Here is a 17,917-nt window from a genome sequence, read left to right as displayed (position 1 = left end):
TTGATTAGTACAGGAATTGGTTCCTGTGCTACCGGCGTAGGTTCGAACCTACGGGGTCACACACATTAGAGGTTCCTATCTGATCTGATGGCTGATGAAGAGTCCTAATGCTCATGGACTATGAGTCCTACATGTCTGGGACTCTGTGATCGAGAATCAGGATTCTCTGATCACGAGTCCCACACATTTTGGGTATCGGGGTCAAGAGTCCCACTGGTTTGGGACTCTTCGATCAGGGTTACATATCGATGAATTCTGATGCTCGATTACCCATCGGATTTGGACTCAAAAGTTATGAGAGGTTTAATTAGTGATTTGATCCCTAATTAACTCAATTTGATTGAGTAATTATTTTTGGATCAAGTCCAATTGAATTGGATTCAGTTGGGTTTGACCCGATTAGGTTAAGAGTTGACCTAATCGTCGAGATGGTTTGGTCCCTGATTTGATCAGGGGTTGGGCTTAATCAATTCCTGATTTGATTAAGATTTTATTGAGCCTAATTAAGCCTAATTAAGTTAGGTTTAAATTAGTCTAATTGGGCCTAACTTATTTGGTTCAATTAGGTTGGTTTAAATAATGAAACCACCTTGACCCATTCTCCCTGCGCCACCTCACTTCCACTGTGCCCATTTGAATTCACGAGAAGGAAGTTCTCATGAATTTTTTCTCACGCAAAGCCCTCCTTATGCCCTACTTTAATGCGCCAAATGAGTGGATAAGGATGATTGGTTGGCCATTCAAATTCAAAACAAAGTTTGAATTTGAATGAGCAACCAATCTTAGCACCTTGACCTTATCCTCTTTTATCGCCCCATTTATTACACGAGAAAATGTTTCTCATGAAATCACTCATGCACAAATTAAGCCACGCCCTCCTCTTCTCACACCCTTAGTGGATAGGGGTAAATTGGTTTCCATTTGAATTCAAAATTTGATTTGAATTCAAATGTGCAATTACTCATCTTTATCCTCTCATGTGGATAAGACATTTGACATTGTTTTAAAAGGAGGAGAAGAGTGGGGCGTGTGCAAGAAAATTTTTGAAGAGAAAATCTAGGTGTGAGGAATCCTTGTGTACAAGGTGAAGGTCTATATCCTTTCGAGAGAAAAAAAAAAGAAAAAAAAGAAAAAGTGTGCACAGGGTTTCAGTGAGTTCTTCAGGGTTTCAGCTTGGAGTTTGAGAAGTGAGAAGGTGAGCTACGAGTGTCGTGAGCCCACCAAATTTTAGAGAGATCTTCAACATCCTCTCAAGCATGTCTGTTGATGATCCAGAGCATCCAAAGAATCGGCAGACATCGATCGAAGGAGTTCGATCAACATCGACCGTCGAAAGGGCTCTACAACGAGCTAGCGCTCGTGTGAAGTCGATCAGACTGAGAGCTTCGTGTGGATGATCCATAGAGGCCAGACACACTGTGTGGCTACATCATGATGATCAGACTCTCCCGACGGTGATCAGATTACGGCGATATACTACCCGCACAAAGGTATTATGTTCTGATCACATTACAGTAAAGTGTTTACTGTTCAAATTTGAATTTCAAATTTAAATACATTCATGCTATATATCATATTTAGATCCTAGTGTAGGATAATTTTTTATTAATTAATTAGATTAATTAATAATTTTTACTGTAAAATAGTGATTTTGAAAAAGTTTTAAAATTACCATTTTACCCCTGCACTGAATTATCCCCACATCTCATTACCATACAGAAATGAACCTAACTAGGTCACACAAATAAGAGTTAGGATCTGGATGTCATCAATTGAGCTAGCCCAGTTCGATTGATTTGGATTAGATCCAATTAGGTTCAAGAAAATCGTGCTAGCACATGATTGAGCCTAACTTTCTTCTCGTGTAATCTTTTTCTATCTCGACTGAGCCAAATGTGATTTGACTCACCTAGAGAATCTTGAGAAAGTTTCTCTCAATCTGACTGGAGTCAGTCTAGCTCAAAAAGAACTTATCTTAATTCATGAGATAAATTTAAGATAACACCTGCTAATTCCTGTCACCTACTATTTCTGTTTTAGGACATTGGTCAAACGTTGACCCATGGACCTTGGACTGAAGGCCACTTGGCAAGAGGTCATTGGAGATTTTTTATGGAGTATCCACCTACTAAATTGGGCCTCAAAGTGGGTGCCATATTCAGATTGGGCGTGTGCCCCAAGTGGATAAGGATAGAGTCCCATGAGATGAGGACTCTGATCCCTTGATCAACTTGGACTGTGGGGTGCAAATCTCACTGTGCTTATCTAGTGTTGGCACCAATAGTAGGAGGGATTGTGGGGATTCTTATCTGATATGATCAGATAACATCACTCCACCAATTAAATTTTTTCCAAAATTAATTAAAATTTTCTGATTGGTCGAATGATGAGGCACTGCATGGCACAGCAGGGTCTACTTAAACCCTATCTGTCCCTAGGGTTTAGAGACTCTACTCAATAACCAGTAAAAGCCTAAATCTTCTCCATTTATTTATACCCCTTCTGCTCCTCTCACTCTCCTCTTCACATCTAAGAGGTTGGGCATCCATCTGGTGCTTGTCCAAGGCGTGGTGGCTTTCTGATTAGAAGGCTGCAGAGATTTGTTGAGAAGTTGCTGCTCCAGCTTCAGAAGATCTTTTGAAGATCTTCTAGATCAGATACAAATCTAATTTTTGGAGCAAAGATTTATGAGGAGAAGATGATCTATATCCTACATGAGTGGATACCGGTAGAGGCCAGGTGACTGCATGGCTATTTTAGAACCTCGGGCATTGCTGCGATCATCTACAGGGTAATCTAGTTACCTTAGAGGTATTTCTCTATTCTTCATGATTTTAGATTTAATTTTAGATTTAATATTAGATAATAAAAATTAGATCTAATAGATCTTAGATTTGAAATATCATAGGATAATTTTTTTTTTGAAATATTCCGCCCCAGATCTCATTAGATCTGGAAGATCTTACAAGAAAAAAGCCGATTTTTCCTTCAATTGGTATCAGAGCCAGGTTGATGGCTCTATTTCAGATCTAATTTAGATTTAATTTTTATTTTTATTTATCTAATATTAATGGATTTTAGATATCACATCAGATATGATAGGATCTGAAATTAAAAAAATTTAAAATTAAATCTAAGTAGATCTAACATGTATGAGATGCATGACTAGACTAGGAATAGTTTAATCTATGAATAGTCTTATAGTTTTATGTTTTAACATGATTAAAATATAAATTAGATCTAATTTATTCTTTAAATTTTTGATGTTATAAATATTATATTCAGATCAAAAAATAGAAAATAAAATTTAATTAATACATAAGATTGATCTATTACATGCCTAGACTAGTTGTAGAATTGTTCTAGTAACTGTCTAGAATAGATTTTATATTGAATAGTTCAATTTAAATCATATTTTTTAGATATTATATGTGATGTATCTGATCTGAAAGTATGCTAATTTGATCAGATTTTAATACATGAGATGTATGCAAAGCATGTATAAGTTAGATTTGAAATTATATATGTGATATGTAACTTTGATCTAACTAGTTTTGTAGTTAAATTAATATTTCTGATTAAGGTATTCCTCATTGCCGTCTGATCATAAGAATAAAGTAGGGTTTAAGACCCTCTCCTCCCATTTAACGGGATGTTCTTATGGCGTGTAGGGGTGCTGCGCGTTCATCCTTAATCAGAAATTAAAATTTACTTTTCTGCAAAACCCTAGATCCTGAAACCCTAGGATTATTTACATATTTTATTTATAAACTCAAGACTTAATTAATCAATTAAGCTTATGAAATTAAATTAGGTCTAAAATTGAAAATTTTAGATCTAAGCTATTTTCATAAAATTGGGTTCGGACTTGGATAGCTCAATTAGGTCTAGCGGTTGATCAAATCGAATCAAAAGTTGGTTAGGTGGGATCATGAAAGCTAATAATTGACCAGCCTAATAGGATTAAGTCTAAGTCAAGGTTGAATCATATTCATATGTGACTCGATCAAGTTAAGACCTAATTTGGCTCAGTGGTTAGAACTTGGATTATAGGCTAACCTAATTGATTCTGGTTTGACAATTTGGTGTCTAAGGTAAGTTGGGCAGATGTGACCGACTGGTTTTTAATTGGGAGTTACTCAACTCGAATGCGTTCTTGTCAAGTTAATGGCATATCCCTCCCATCGGTTTCACTTATCTGGCCATATGTGTCGACCTAGTTCTGATTTGAGGTGTGTTGCTCCTAGATTGATTTTGATGATTACAAAGCAGATTGAAGGGATACAAATATTTTTAAATTGAAAAAGTCTTTATGCTCTTCAGGGGCAAAATCATAATTTTACTAAAATCCTGATTTGATAGTATCATTTGGTAGAATAAATGATTTGTAATCTATTGGTAAAAATTTCATTGTATTTGGACTTATATTTTTGAAGATATGAATGTTTGAAGTGCATGAGTCGACTCATGAGTCAACTCATGGCACAATGAGCTGATTGGCACGCAAAAATTTCTCTTGGCACGCAGGTTTTTTGGCTTGGCACGACCTGTGAGTCGACTCATGAGTCGACCCACAAGGCATGAGTCGACTCATGAGTCGACCTCTACTGATTTGGGCCAAAAAAATCCAGAAACCATAATTCTGGCTGTTGCAACAGAAGTCGACTCATGAGTCGACTCCTGAAGCATGAGTCGACTCATGAGTCAACCCTTGCGACAGAAATCATCCACAACGGCTAGTTTTTTGCCCGTTTTAATTGCCTTTTATGCTCCCTTAAAATGCTCTAACGGCTCTTTTTCTGCCTAAAATATTTTCCCTTGTTTCTTAAGGCTATAAAAGGTTTCAAAAGGTGAAAGAAAAAGAGGGGATCCAAAATCTACACGAGAGATACTGTGATCAACGATATACACGAGAGAAAAAGAAAAGGGATCCACAATCCACACGAGAGAGACAAGGAATCTACAATATACACGAGAGATTGTGAAAGAGAAAAGCAAGAGCGTTCAAAAGGGCATTCAAGAGCATTCAAAGAGAGGGTTTTTCAAGCCAACTGTTCAATCTTGATCAAGAGCTCTTTCAAAGCCTTGAAGAAGTCTTCAATCAAAGTTCATCTTCTTCTCAAGCGTTCATTCAACTCTTCATCCACCTTGAGAAAATCCAAAAGGGGATTCTTCATTTGAGTAAAGTATTTTTATTATTATATTCACTCATTTAAGGAGCTATTCTTGTACTTACTTGTGCTCTAAAATATCTTACTCTTTGTGAGTAATTGTTCTTGTTTTTGGAGGGTTTCCAAAACAAGGGAAGATTGATCCGAACCTGAAATCGGAGTATTTTGGGTTGGCTTGTACCCGGGAAATAAGTGGACTAGCTTGGGATAGCTAGTGTCGGAGTTTCTGACGTTTTATATTCGGGTTGAATACAAGTATAGTGGATTGAAATTCCCAAGTAGGAGCTTGGGGAGTGGATGTAGGTGCAAGGTTGGCACCGAACCACTATAAATCTTTGTGTTTGTGGTGTGCTTTATTGTTTTTCTTTATTTCTTTATTATATCCTTGCTTTCTTGCTTTAGGTAATTAATCTTGATTTAAAGTCTTTCTTCTCATTCATCAAGCTTTTAACAAATACTTTTCATAAGTAATTAGTTGAGCTTAAAATTTTTAAAAATCCAATTCACCCCCCCCCTCTTGGGTTGCATAGCTGGGCAACAAGTAGTATCAGAGCTCGGTGCTCTAGCCCTTCTTTGATCTAACAATCAAAGAGCCAAAGATCTATGGCAACCCATGTCGGTACTTCTCTAGCCGAGGGGCAATCTACAAACCGACCTCCACTTTTCAATGGATCTAATTACACCTATTGGAAAGCTCGGATGAAGATATTCATACAAGCACTCGACTATGATATGTGGAGTATCATAGTGAACGGTCCTCACACACTCACCAAGATTATAGATGGTGAGGAGTCAACCAAACCCGAGAAAGAATGGGATGAGGTTGATAAGAAATTGGCACAATTAAATGCTAAAGCTATGAATGTTCTTTATTGTGCACTAGATGCAAATGAATTTAATCGCATTTCTACTTGTGCATCTGCTAAAGAAATATGGGATAGGTTAGAAGTAACGCATGAGGGAACCAATCAAGTAAAAGAGTCTAAAATAAACATGCTTGTGCATAAATATGAATTATTTAAAATGGAGCATGATGAGTCTATAACTGCTATGTTCACTCATTTTATTGATATAATTAATGGTTTGAAGAGTCTTGGCAAATCTTATACTAACAGTGAGCTTGTAAGGAAGATTCTCAGGTCATTGCCAAGAACTTGGGAAGCCAAGGTGACTGCCATCCAAGAAGCAAAGGACTTGAACACTCTACCTCTAGAAGAGCTTCTTGGATCCTTGATGACTCATGAACTTAGCATGAAGCAACATCAAGAGGATGAAGTCAAAAAGAAAAGAACCATTGCCCTCAAATCCACAGCTTCGCCTGATGATGAAACGGATGACACTGAAGATGAAGAACAGGATGAAGAGATGGCACTCATCACCCGGAGATTTAAGAAGTTTCTAAGAAAAAAGAAACAAGGAATGAGAAAGAAGTCATTCACAAAAGGGGAACAAAACAAAGAGAAAGATCAACCCCTTATATGCTACGAGTGCAAGAAGCCGGGACATTTCAAATCCGAATGTCCACAACTGAAGAAAGGTCCCAAAAAGTTCAAAAAGAAAGCAATGATGGCGACTTGGAGTGCGAGTGATGACTCAAGCTCCGATGAGGAAACCTCAACAGAACAAGCCAACCTGTGCCTTATGGCACACGAAAATGAGGTAACTTCTGAATCCCCTAATGAATTTACTTTTGAAGAATTGCATGAAGCATTCTATGATTTAATTGATGAATTAAAAAAACTAGGGATGAAAAATAAAGAACTGAAATTGAAAAATCAGTCCTTAGTGAAACAAGCTGAAAATCTTTCAATTGAAAAATCCACCTTGATTCAAGAAAATCAAAGCTTAAAGAATAAAATTAACAAGCTGAAACCTATAGTAGATAAGTTCACCTTAAGTTCAAACAAACTAAATATGATTCTTGATAATCAAAAAGCTGTATATGATAAGGCTGGACTTGGCTATAACCCCTTGAAGAAACAAAAATTTCTGAAGAATATTTATGTAAATTATTCAAGTAACAAGTCTACAAATATTACTTGTTTCAAATGTGGTAGAATAGGACATAAATCATACACATGCCTTATTAACAAATCTGCAAACACAACTATAAAGAAAATATGGGTTCCAAAAGGAACCATTATGACTAACCTAAAAGGATCCAAGAAAGCTTGGGTACCTAAGACAGAAACTTGACCTTTGCTTGCAGGTGTGTCTAGCATCCCAAGGAGGAAACAGAAAATGGTATCTTGACAGTGGATGCTCGAGACACATGACTGGTGATGAATCACAATTCATCACGCTTGATGCTAAGGATGGAGGGATGGTCACCTTTGGAGATAATGGCAAAGGAAAGATCATCGGGATAGGTAACATTGGTATCACTCCCTCCAAATACATTGAAAATATTTTGTTAGTTAAAGGTTTAAAGCATAACTTACTTAGCATTAGTCAATTTTGTGATAAAGGGTATAAAGTTGTTTTTGAATCATCTGTTTGCATTGTGACTAGTCCTATTAACGATGGCATTAAATTTATAGGACATAGGCATGGCAATGTTTATATGGTAGATTTGAATGATTTAGCCAAATTAGACATGCAATGCCTAGTATCCTTGAATGCTAAAGTTAATGAGACTAGTTGGCTGTGGCATCGTAGACTTGCACATATTAGCATGCATTCTCTTTCAAAATTAATTAAGAAAGAATTAGTTCTTGGTTTGCCAAAACAGAATTTTGAAAAGGATAGAATTTGTGATGCATGCCAATTAGGTAAACAAACTAGAGTTTCATTTAAATCCAAAAATACTGTTTCAACTTCTAGACCTTTAGAGCTCTTACATATGGACTTATTTGGACCAACTAGAACCACTAGTCTAGGAGGAAAATGATATGGCTTTGTAATTATAGATGATTATTCTCGTTTTACTTGGATTTTCTTTTTGGCACACAAAGATGAAACTTTTCATATTTTCACTAAATTTCACCGAAAAGTCACTAATGAAAAAGGGTTTTCAATTCAAAATATTAGAAGTGATCATGAAACTGAATTTGAAAATCAAGATTTTGAAAATTTTTGTGATGAAAATGGAATTGGCCATAACTTCTCTGCTCCTAGGACACCCCAACAGAATGGAGTAGTTGAAAGGAAAAACAGAACCTTAGAAGAAATGGCCCGTACCATACTTTGTGAAAGCAACCTTCCAAGATATTTTTGGGCGGAAGTAATTAACACAGCATGTTACATTTTAAATCATGCTTTGATTAGACAATTTTTAAAGAAAAGCCCCTATGAACTTTGGAAAGGAAGAAAACCAAATATTGCATATTTTCATATTTTTGGTTGCCGATGTTTTGTATTAAATAATGGCAAAGAAAAACTTGGTAAATTTGATGCAAAATCAGATGAAGCAATCTTTCTAGGTTACTCCTCCACTAGTAAAGCATTTAGAGTTTTCAACAAAAGAACTTTAGTAGTTGAGGAGTCCATATATGTTGTTTTTGATGAATCTAACGATCTTTCTTCAAGGAAGAATGAGGGTGTTGATGATGCAGATCCACTAATAGAAGGTATGAAGGAGATCACTCTGAAAGATTCAGCAACTCCAGAAGACAAGGATCAAGAAGATGAACAAGATGAGAGAGGTGAAGAAATTCAAGAACAACCTCAAGGTACAAATGACCTACCCAAGGAATGGAGGTATGTTCACAACCACCCTAAGGAGTTAATTATTGGTGATCCTATGCATGGGGTAAAAACCCGTTCTTCACTTAGAGATGTAGTTAATCATTGTGCTTTTGTATCTCATCTTGAACCTAAAACTTTTGAAGAAGCTGAAAATGATCATAATTGGATTAATGCAATGCAAGAGGAACTTAATCAATTTGAAAGAAATAATGTTTGGACCTTAGTATCAAGACCTAAAAATTATTCAATAATTGGCACAAAATGGGTCTTTAGAAACAAATTAGATGAGCATGGAAATGTAATTAGAAATAAAGCAAGACTGGTTGCTAAGGGATATAATCAAGAAGAAGGAATTGATTTTGATGAAACCTTTGCATCTGTTGCTAGATTAGAAGCTATTAGACTTCTACTTGCATATGCTTGCTTTATGAAATTCAAATTATTTCAAATGGATGTTAAAAGTGCATTTTTAAATGGATATATTGCTGAAGAAGTATATGTAGAACAACCCCCTGGATTTGAAAATCATGCTTTTCCTAATCATGTCTTTAGATTAAATAAAGCTTTATATGGATTAAAACAAGCACCTAGAGCATGGTATGATAGGCTAAGCAAATTTCTATTAAATAATGGTTTTTCAAAAGGTAATGTAGATACAACCCTCTTTATTAAAAGAAATCAAAATGATATGCTAGTTATACAAATTTATGTTGATGACATAATTTTTGGGTCTACTAATGAATCCCTTTGTCAAGACTTTGCTAAGCTTATGCAGGGGGAGTTCGAGATGAGCATGATGGGAGAACTCACCTTCTTCCTCGGACTCCAAATCAAACAATCAAAAGAGGGAATCTCCATCACCCAAAGCAAGTACACCAAGGAACTACTCAAAAGATTTGGAATGGAGAACTGCAAACCAATTGGCACACCAATGAGTCCCTCATGTAAGCTTGACAAGGATGATGAAGGTAAATGTGTAGACTTAAAATACTATAGAGGTATGATTGGCTCATTATTATATTTAACTGCAAGTAGGCCTGATATCATGTTTAGTGTTTGTTTATGTGCTAGATATCAATCTAATCCTAAAGAATCTCATTTGAATGCTGTTAAAAGAATCCTTAGATACTTAAATGGTACTCAAACTCTAGGGTTATGGTACTCTAAGGACTCACAAATTGATTTATTAGGATATTCAGATGCTGATTTTGCTGGATGTAAATTAGATAGAAAAAGCACAAGTGGAACTTGCCAATTTCTTGGAGTTAACCTAATCTCATGGTTTAGCAAGAAACAAAATTCGGTGGCACTGTCTATGACTGAGGCCGAATACATTGCAGTCGAAAGTTGTTGTGCTCAAATCTTGTGGATTAAGCAACAACTCAAAGACTTTGAAATCAAACTTAATGAAACACCAATAAGATGTGACAACACAAGTGCCATAAATCTATCTAAAAATCTAATTCAACACTCAAGATCCAAAAATATTGAAATAAGACATCATTTTATAAGAGAACATGTTCAAAACAAAAATATAATTCTTGAATATGTTTGCACTGAAACTCAATTAGCTGATATCTTTACAAAGGCCCTTAGTGAGGATAGATTCTGTGAAATTAGAAGAAATTTAGGAATTCTAGATCCATATGCCTAAATTTTTCTCAATTTTCAAGAATTAATTCTTAGAGCTCAATTTTCAACATCTATCCTGGACCCAAAAGCTCAAGTTTATCATTCTAAAAACTTATCTTTGAGCAAAACTCCTTCTCCCAAAATTTCAAATTTTTCTGAAATTTATTCACATTTTTTCTGAATTTCTGAATTTCATGAGTCGACCCCCATGAGTCGACTCAATGGCAAACTTGTTATTTCCTCAAACTTCCCACGGGCTCATTGTTTTTATACGGGATTCTGTTCGTGAGACGACTCATCCTCTCATCTTCCTCCTTCCAAAAGCCGACTTCTCCAATTCCTTTTGCTCCAAATCCAAGGATCTAGTTCGAGGCATTTCTCCCTCCTCCTCTCCACCAAAAATCGCCACCTTGGAAAGGGATTTTTTGTGCTTTCTCTCATTGTTTGGCACGGTTGGAGCGTGCCCTAGCACTCCACCGTTCTTCCCAAATCCACTTCTTTTCTTCACCAAAATCCCTCTTCACTCTCTTGTGATTCCTCCTCCACTCATTCACTTGTTCCTCCAAGTCTTCTTGTCTGCTACTGTAGTGAATATGGCTCCGAAGATGAAGCTTCTCCAAAGAAGAAAGTCAGTCTGTGAGCCTGAAGAAATTGTCCGAAAGAAAAGGCAAGCTAGTCAGTCTTCCACTGCTCCCACTCCAGCTTCAGTATCTGCTCAAGGTCCCCCTCAATCCTTCCTAAGCCCCAGTAAGAATCCTCTTTCTGATAGAAAAGTTGAAACCGGAAAGAATATAGATTTTCGGTTCTTTGAAAAAGAGGGTTTTACATTTGCAACTAAGATTAAAAACCAAGGATGGGATTTCTACTGCTCCCTTAAGGAAGTCACCTATGTTGACCTAGTTAGAGAATTCTACCAGAATCTACATTATGGAAATGGGTCAGTGACTTCAACAGTCAAGGGTATTGATATTTGCTTGGATTCTAGTATTTTGGGAGAAATACTTCAGTTGCCTAGTGAGGGTTACTCCTATATGGAACTCCCAGTAAAAGAAGAGGGGATCAGAGTTATTCTAGGGGAAACTTATTCAGGGAGTTTAAACAAATTGGAAGCAAAGATTTTGTCCATTGAGATGAGGATCCTGCATCAGATGGTAACGAAGCTCTTCTTTCCTAGGAGTGGTAGGCATGACTTACTTTCCAGCAGAGATGTTTGTATCATGTTTCATGTCATCACTCAGACCCCCCTGAACCTCCCTGCACTTATGATAGAGGCCATGAGAGAGACTTTGAACAGATCCAAGGCACACTTGCCTTATGGTATGGCCCTTACTAGAGTATTTAGGAGGTTTGGAGTTAGCTGTGAGGGGGAGGCTTCTACTAAGCTCTCTCATGTGGACACTTTCAACCAACACACCCTGCACCGAATGGGATTTACAAAGACTGATGGTGGTTGGATCAAGGGCTCTGAAGAAAGAGCTGAGGAGAGAGCTGAGGAGAGAGCTGAAGACAGAACTGAAGACAGAGCTGAAGAAGAAGGTCCATCATCTCCTGTCCATGACTTCAGGGCAGCATCACCAAATATCTAGTTCATTCCTGATACAGAGGCTGGCCCTTCAGAGTTTACTAGGATGCCCACACCAGTGTATCAGCCAGAGAGCAGAGCACCTCAATCAGAGTTCAGAATGGCTGACGATCAGATCGAGCAGATATCACAGCGTGTGGCTTCTTTGCTGTCTAGCCAGTGGAGCAGTACTACTTTTGCACCAGGAGCCACTTCTTCTGATCAGACCATGACTCCCCACATCTCCACTATGTTTCAGATGACATCAGATCAGTCCATCCGGATTCAGCAGCTTGAGGACACCGTCTGGAGACTGACTGGCAGAGTTCTTGACTTGCAGGGGCAAGTCCTTGCTTTGGCCCATCCTAAGCCACAGGAGTCAACTATTGAGGTCACAGACCTCACTGCAGAGGCTGGCAGGCTCAGAGGAGCACTAGAGGGTGGATATGAGTTACTGAGGAAAGAGATCCGAGGATCGAGTGAGCATGCAACCACTCAGTTCACTGCTCTACTTCAGTCTATTTCCAGAGCACTGAATGTACTTGATTCTATTAGACTCACCCTTTCTGTTCAGTCCTTAGCCTCTCAGCGTTCTCAGCCTCCCAGTTCATCTCGCTCTCCTGCTCGTGCCAGAGGCAGACGGGGTAGAGGACGCACTTCTGATCCATCAGCTTCTCATCCCATATCTGATGACTCCGATCCATGACTTGTCTTGATCATTACTAGATCCTAGGTGTTAGTGTCTTGTTCTAGGATCTGTATTTTGGGGCCATGTATTGACAATTAGCTGGTTGACTTTTATATTATGAACTATGTATTGAAACAATTATGGTTTTATGGTATCATCTTTTACTTATATTTCTACCTTTTGTAATGATGTCGATCATATTTTGGTTATATATATTCTCCTTGTTGAAATATTGTCTTCTCTTTGTTGTTGTTTGCTGTTAATAATTGCTGTATTAAGGGGGAGCAAACATCTATGATAAACTCTAAAGGGGGAGAAATTAAAGAATATTTCAGAAAAAGGAGGAGTTAACCATGTTTGATGATGTCAAAAAGGGGGAGAAATTAAACAAAAAGCAATCCAACAAAAGCAAAACCATAAATTATGAGCAATTAAAGAAAAAGCAATCCATCAAAAGCAAAACTACAAATTATGAGAAATTAATGAATAAATTGGAAAATTTAAAGAACAATATCAAAAGTACAATGCTAAATATAATGCAAATAAGTAACTTTTAAATTACTTCTTTACATATGCTCTGATTTGCTTTAAAAAATTTAAATATGCTCTGATATACTTCAAAATTCTAACTTGCTCTGATATATCTTTTGAAATTTTATTTACCTTGATACATCTTAAGAAATTTAACTTACTCTAATACATCTTAAAATTTTTTTTAACTTGCTCTGATACATTGTAAAATTTTCTCTGATACATTGTAAAATTTTTTCTAATAACATTGTAAAATTGTTTTTCTTGCTCTGATACATTGCAAAATTTATTTTTCTCTTGCTCTGATACATCTTAAACTCAAAATGATCTAATACACTTTCCAAATCAACTCTTAAACATGCTTTGGCACACATAATTATTTTTTGTAAAAGCACATAATTATTTTTTGCTCTGATGCTAAAACTAAAATCAAATGAGAATGAGCAAATTTTCAAAATACAGCTTGCTCTGATAACAAAAACAAGTTTTTCGCTCTAACACCAAAATCACATAATCCAATGAGCATATCTTCAAATCTTTAAGCAAATGAGCAAACTATTCTTGCATATGACCATTTATGTCACATGTCAAAAGAATCATACTTTTTTCAAGCATATACACCTATAATGCATTCTTTTGAAATTATTGATTCACATAAATGCTTTTGTTCAAATATTTTGTCATCATCAAAAAGGGGAAGATTGTTGCTCCTAGATTGATTTTGATGATTACAAAGCAGATTGAAGGGATACAAATATTTTTAAATTGAAAAAGTCTTTATGCTCTTCAGGGGCAAAATCATAATTTTACTAAAATCCTGATTTGATAGTATCATTTGGTAGAACAAATGATTTGTAATCTATTGGTGAAAATTTCATTGTATTTGGACTTATATTTTTGAAGATATGAATGTTTGAAGTGCATGAGTCGACTCATGAGTCAACTCATGGCACAATGAGCTGATTGGCACGCAAAAATTTTCCTTGGCACGCTGGTTTTTTGGCTTGGCACGACCTGTGAGTCGACTCATGAGTCGACCCACAAGGCATGAGTCGACTCATGAGTCGACCTCTGCTGATTTGGGCCAAAAAAATCCAGAAACCATAATTCTGGCTGTTGCAACAGAAGTCGACTCATGAGTCGACTCCTGAAGCATGAGTCGACTCATGAGTCGACCCCTGCGACTGAAATCGTCCGCAACGGCTAGTTTTTTGCCCGTTTTAATTGCCTTTTATGCTCCCTTAAAATGCTCTAACGGCTCTTTTTCTGCCTAAAATATTTTCCCTTGTTTCTTAAGGCTATAAAAGGTTTCAAAAGGTGAAAGAAAAAGAGGGGATCCAAAATCTACACGAGAGAAACTATGATCAACGATATACACGAGAGAAAAAGAAAAGGGATCCACAATCCACACGAGAGAGACAAGGAATCTACAATATACACGAGAGATTGTGAAAGAGAAAAGCAAGAGCGTTCAAAAGGGCATTCAAGAGCATTCAAAGAGAGGGTTTTTCAAGCCAACTGTTCAACCTTGATCAAGAGCTCTTTCAAAGCCTTCAAGAAGTCTTCAATCAAAGTTCATCTTCTTCTCAAGCGTTCATTCAACTCTTCATCCACCTTGAGGAAATCCAAAAGGGGATTCTTCATTTGAGTAAAGTGTTTTTATTGTTATATTCGCTCATTTAAGGAGCTATTCTTGTACTTACTTGTGCTCTAAAATGTCTTACTCTTTGTGAGTAATTGTTCTTATTTTTGGAGGGTTTCCAAAATAAGGGAAGGTTGATCCGAACCTGAAATCGGAGTATTTTGGGTTGGCTTGTACCCGGGAAACAAGTGGACTAGCTTGGGATAGCTAGTGTCGGAGTTTCCGACGTTTTGTATTCGGGTTGAATACAAGTATAGTGGATTGGAATTCCCAAGTAGGAGCTTGGGGAGTGGATGTAGGTGCAAGGTTGGCACCGAACCACTATAAATCCTTGTGTTTGTGGTGTACTTTATTATTTTTCTTTATTTCTTTATTATATCCTTGCTTTCTTGCTTTAGGTAATTAATCTTGATTTAAAGTCTTTCTTCTCATTCATCAAGCTTTTAACAAATACTTTTCATAAGTAATTAGTTGAGCTTAAAATTTTTAAAAATCCAATTCACCCCCCCCCCCTCTTGGGTTGCATAGCTGGGCAACAAGGTGGCTAACAATTCGAGCTAGCCCATGTCACTAGGTTAGTCATAATTGTTATGACAATATCAAATCAAGTTTAATGAGACCTAAATCAAATCTACCTAAGAAAATATTAAGTCTAAGGTCTTCCACCATTGTGGATGTGCGGGTCCTTTTCGAGGTTGATTGTTCTCGACTGGTTACAGTGGCTCAGTTACATCGCAAAAATACAACCATGTCCATTAGGCATTGGATGCTACGGATTAGAGGATGGGTTGTGCTCAATATTCTGGATACGGTGAGGGATCCAATCAGAAATCTAGTTCGTACAAATGGTGGGTCTGACTTAACTAAGGATTGGAGCAATATTCCAAGCACGGTGAGCTTCATGAATTAGAGACCAAGTTTTGGGTACACCATGATTAGAGAATCATTGGACAAGAGTTATCCACTCATCGGTTGACCCATCACCAATAACTGTTAGGTGAGGTGGTGAGCCAGTCGATGAAACCGCACCATCCACTAGAAATCATTAATCACAGAGATTTTCACATCTCTACCTAGGAAGTGTAGGGATCTGAGAAAATAGGGGAGCCTAATTTATTTAAAAATAAAACTCTTAAATAAATTGGTTAAGTCTGATTACAAAATCTAACTAGAAACTCTTGACTCTCTACAGGAAACATGTTTGTGTCCAACCCCCTGATCAAAATACTAGACACCCACAGTTTGACTGGATCCAATTTCAAAGACTGGTTGAGGAACTACAGAATTATTTTGGGTTATGAAAAACTGACTCATGTCTTGGACCAAGACCCACCTGCCATACCAGCACATCCGACTGCTGAACAGAGAGCGTCTCTGAAAAAATGGATGGATGACGATAACAAAGCTAGGTACTACATGTTGGTGCCATGTCTGATGACTTACAACACCAGCATGAGAACATTATGACTACCCACCAAATATTGGCTCACCTACAAGAGTTGTTTGGTGAACAAAGTTGTGCAGCCAAGTATCAAGTCTGCCAAAGGCTTTTTAAGGCTAAAATGTGTGATGGGCAGTCAATCCAAGATCATTGTTTTTCAATGATCAAGGACCTTGAGGAGCTTGAGAAGCTCAGTGTCATCTTAGATAGAGATTTTTAGATTGATGTGATCCTTCAGTCTTTGTCTGATGCATATGGTCAGTTCATCATGAACTTCCATATGCATAAGATGCAGTGTACCTTGGCTGAGTTAATGAACATATTGGTTACGGCTGAGCTTTCTTTGAAGGGTTCAAAAGGCTCAGTCCTTACTGTGGAGCGGACTTCTTCCAAGAGAAAATCTTTTGGAAAGAAAAAGAAGTCTACAAAGAAGCAGAAGGTGGATGGGAAGAAGAAGAAGACGGAACCGAAGAAGAAGGCTACTGAAAAGAAAAAATATTTTCACTGCAATTCAGACGGTCATTTGAAGCGGAACTGTCCTCAGTACCTGGCCACCCTGAAGAACAAGAAGGATGGTCCTTCTGGAGGAATGCTCGTTATAGAATCTAATCTTACGATTTTCTCTGCATCCAGTTGGGTACTTGACTCTAGTTCTAGTGCTCATTTGTGCACTTCTATGCAGGGTCTTGAGGAGAGCAGGAAGCTGAGGGATGGGGATATGATCCTATGCATCGAGAATGGAGCAAGAGTTGCTGTTGTGGCCGTGGGTACCTACCCTCTGTGATTACCATTAGGATTAGATTTAGTTCTTAGAGATTGTTATTATGTGCCTGCAGCAAGCAGGAATTTGATTTCTATTTCATGTTTAGCACAAGAAGGCTATGTGATTAGCTTTCATAAGAACCATTGTAACATATTTTATGAAAATAATAAAGTTACAAATGGTTTTCTTATTAATGATCTCTATCAGCTACATATTGATGTAGCTGTATTTAATATCGAGCAAACTGTGAATGTCATAGGAATTAAAAGGCCTAGAGATAGTCTAAATGATAGGTATCTGTGGCACCTAACGCTAGGTCATATAGCGGAAGATAGGGTTAACAAATTGGAAAAATTCGAGCTATTGAGTCTGCTGACTTTCGAGTCATATCCAGTTTGTGAATCATGCCTTCAAGGCAAAATGACCAAGCTCCCTTTTATAGGACATAGGGAAAGGACCCCAGACCTACTTGCCCTAGTACATACAGATGTGTGCGGCCCATTTGATGTGCTGGCTAGAGGCAACTATGTCTACTTCATTACCTTCATCGATGATATGTCTAGGTATAGGTATGTGTTTTTAATGAAACACAAGTCTGAAGCCTTTGAAAAGTTCAAAGAATTCAGACATGAGGTAGAAAAACAAACAGAAAAGCCCATTAAGGTTCTTCGATCAGATCGAAGAGGTGAATACCTTAGTCGAAAGTTTCTAGATTATTTTAAGGACAATGGCATAGTCTCTCAATAGACTCCACCTGGAATGTCACAACTCAACGGGATTTTAGAATGGAGGAACCGGACC

This window comes from Elaeis guineensis, chromosome 14, assembly GCF_000442705.2.
Source record: "Elaeis guineensis isolate ETL-2024a chromosome 14, EG11, whole genome shotgun sequence".
NCBI classification, from domain to species: Eukaryota; Viridiplantae; Streptophyta; class Magnoliopsida; order Arecales; family Arecaceae; genus Elaeis; species Elaeis guineensis.
The sequence above is the reverse complement of the archived record's forward strand: the minus strand, read 5'-3'. Positions refer to the sequence as shown.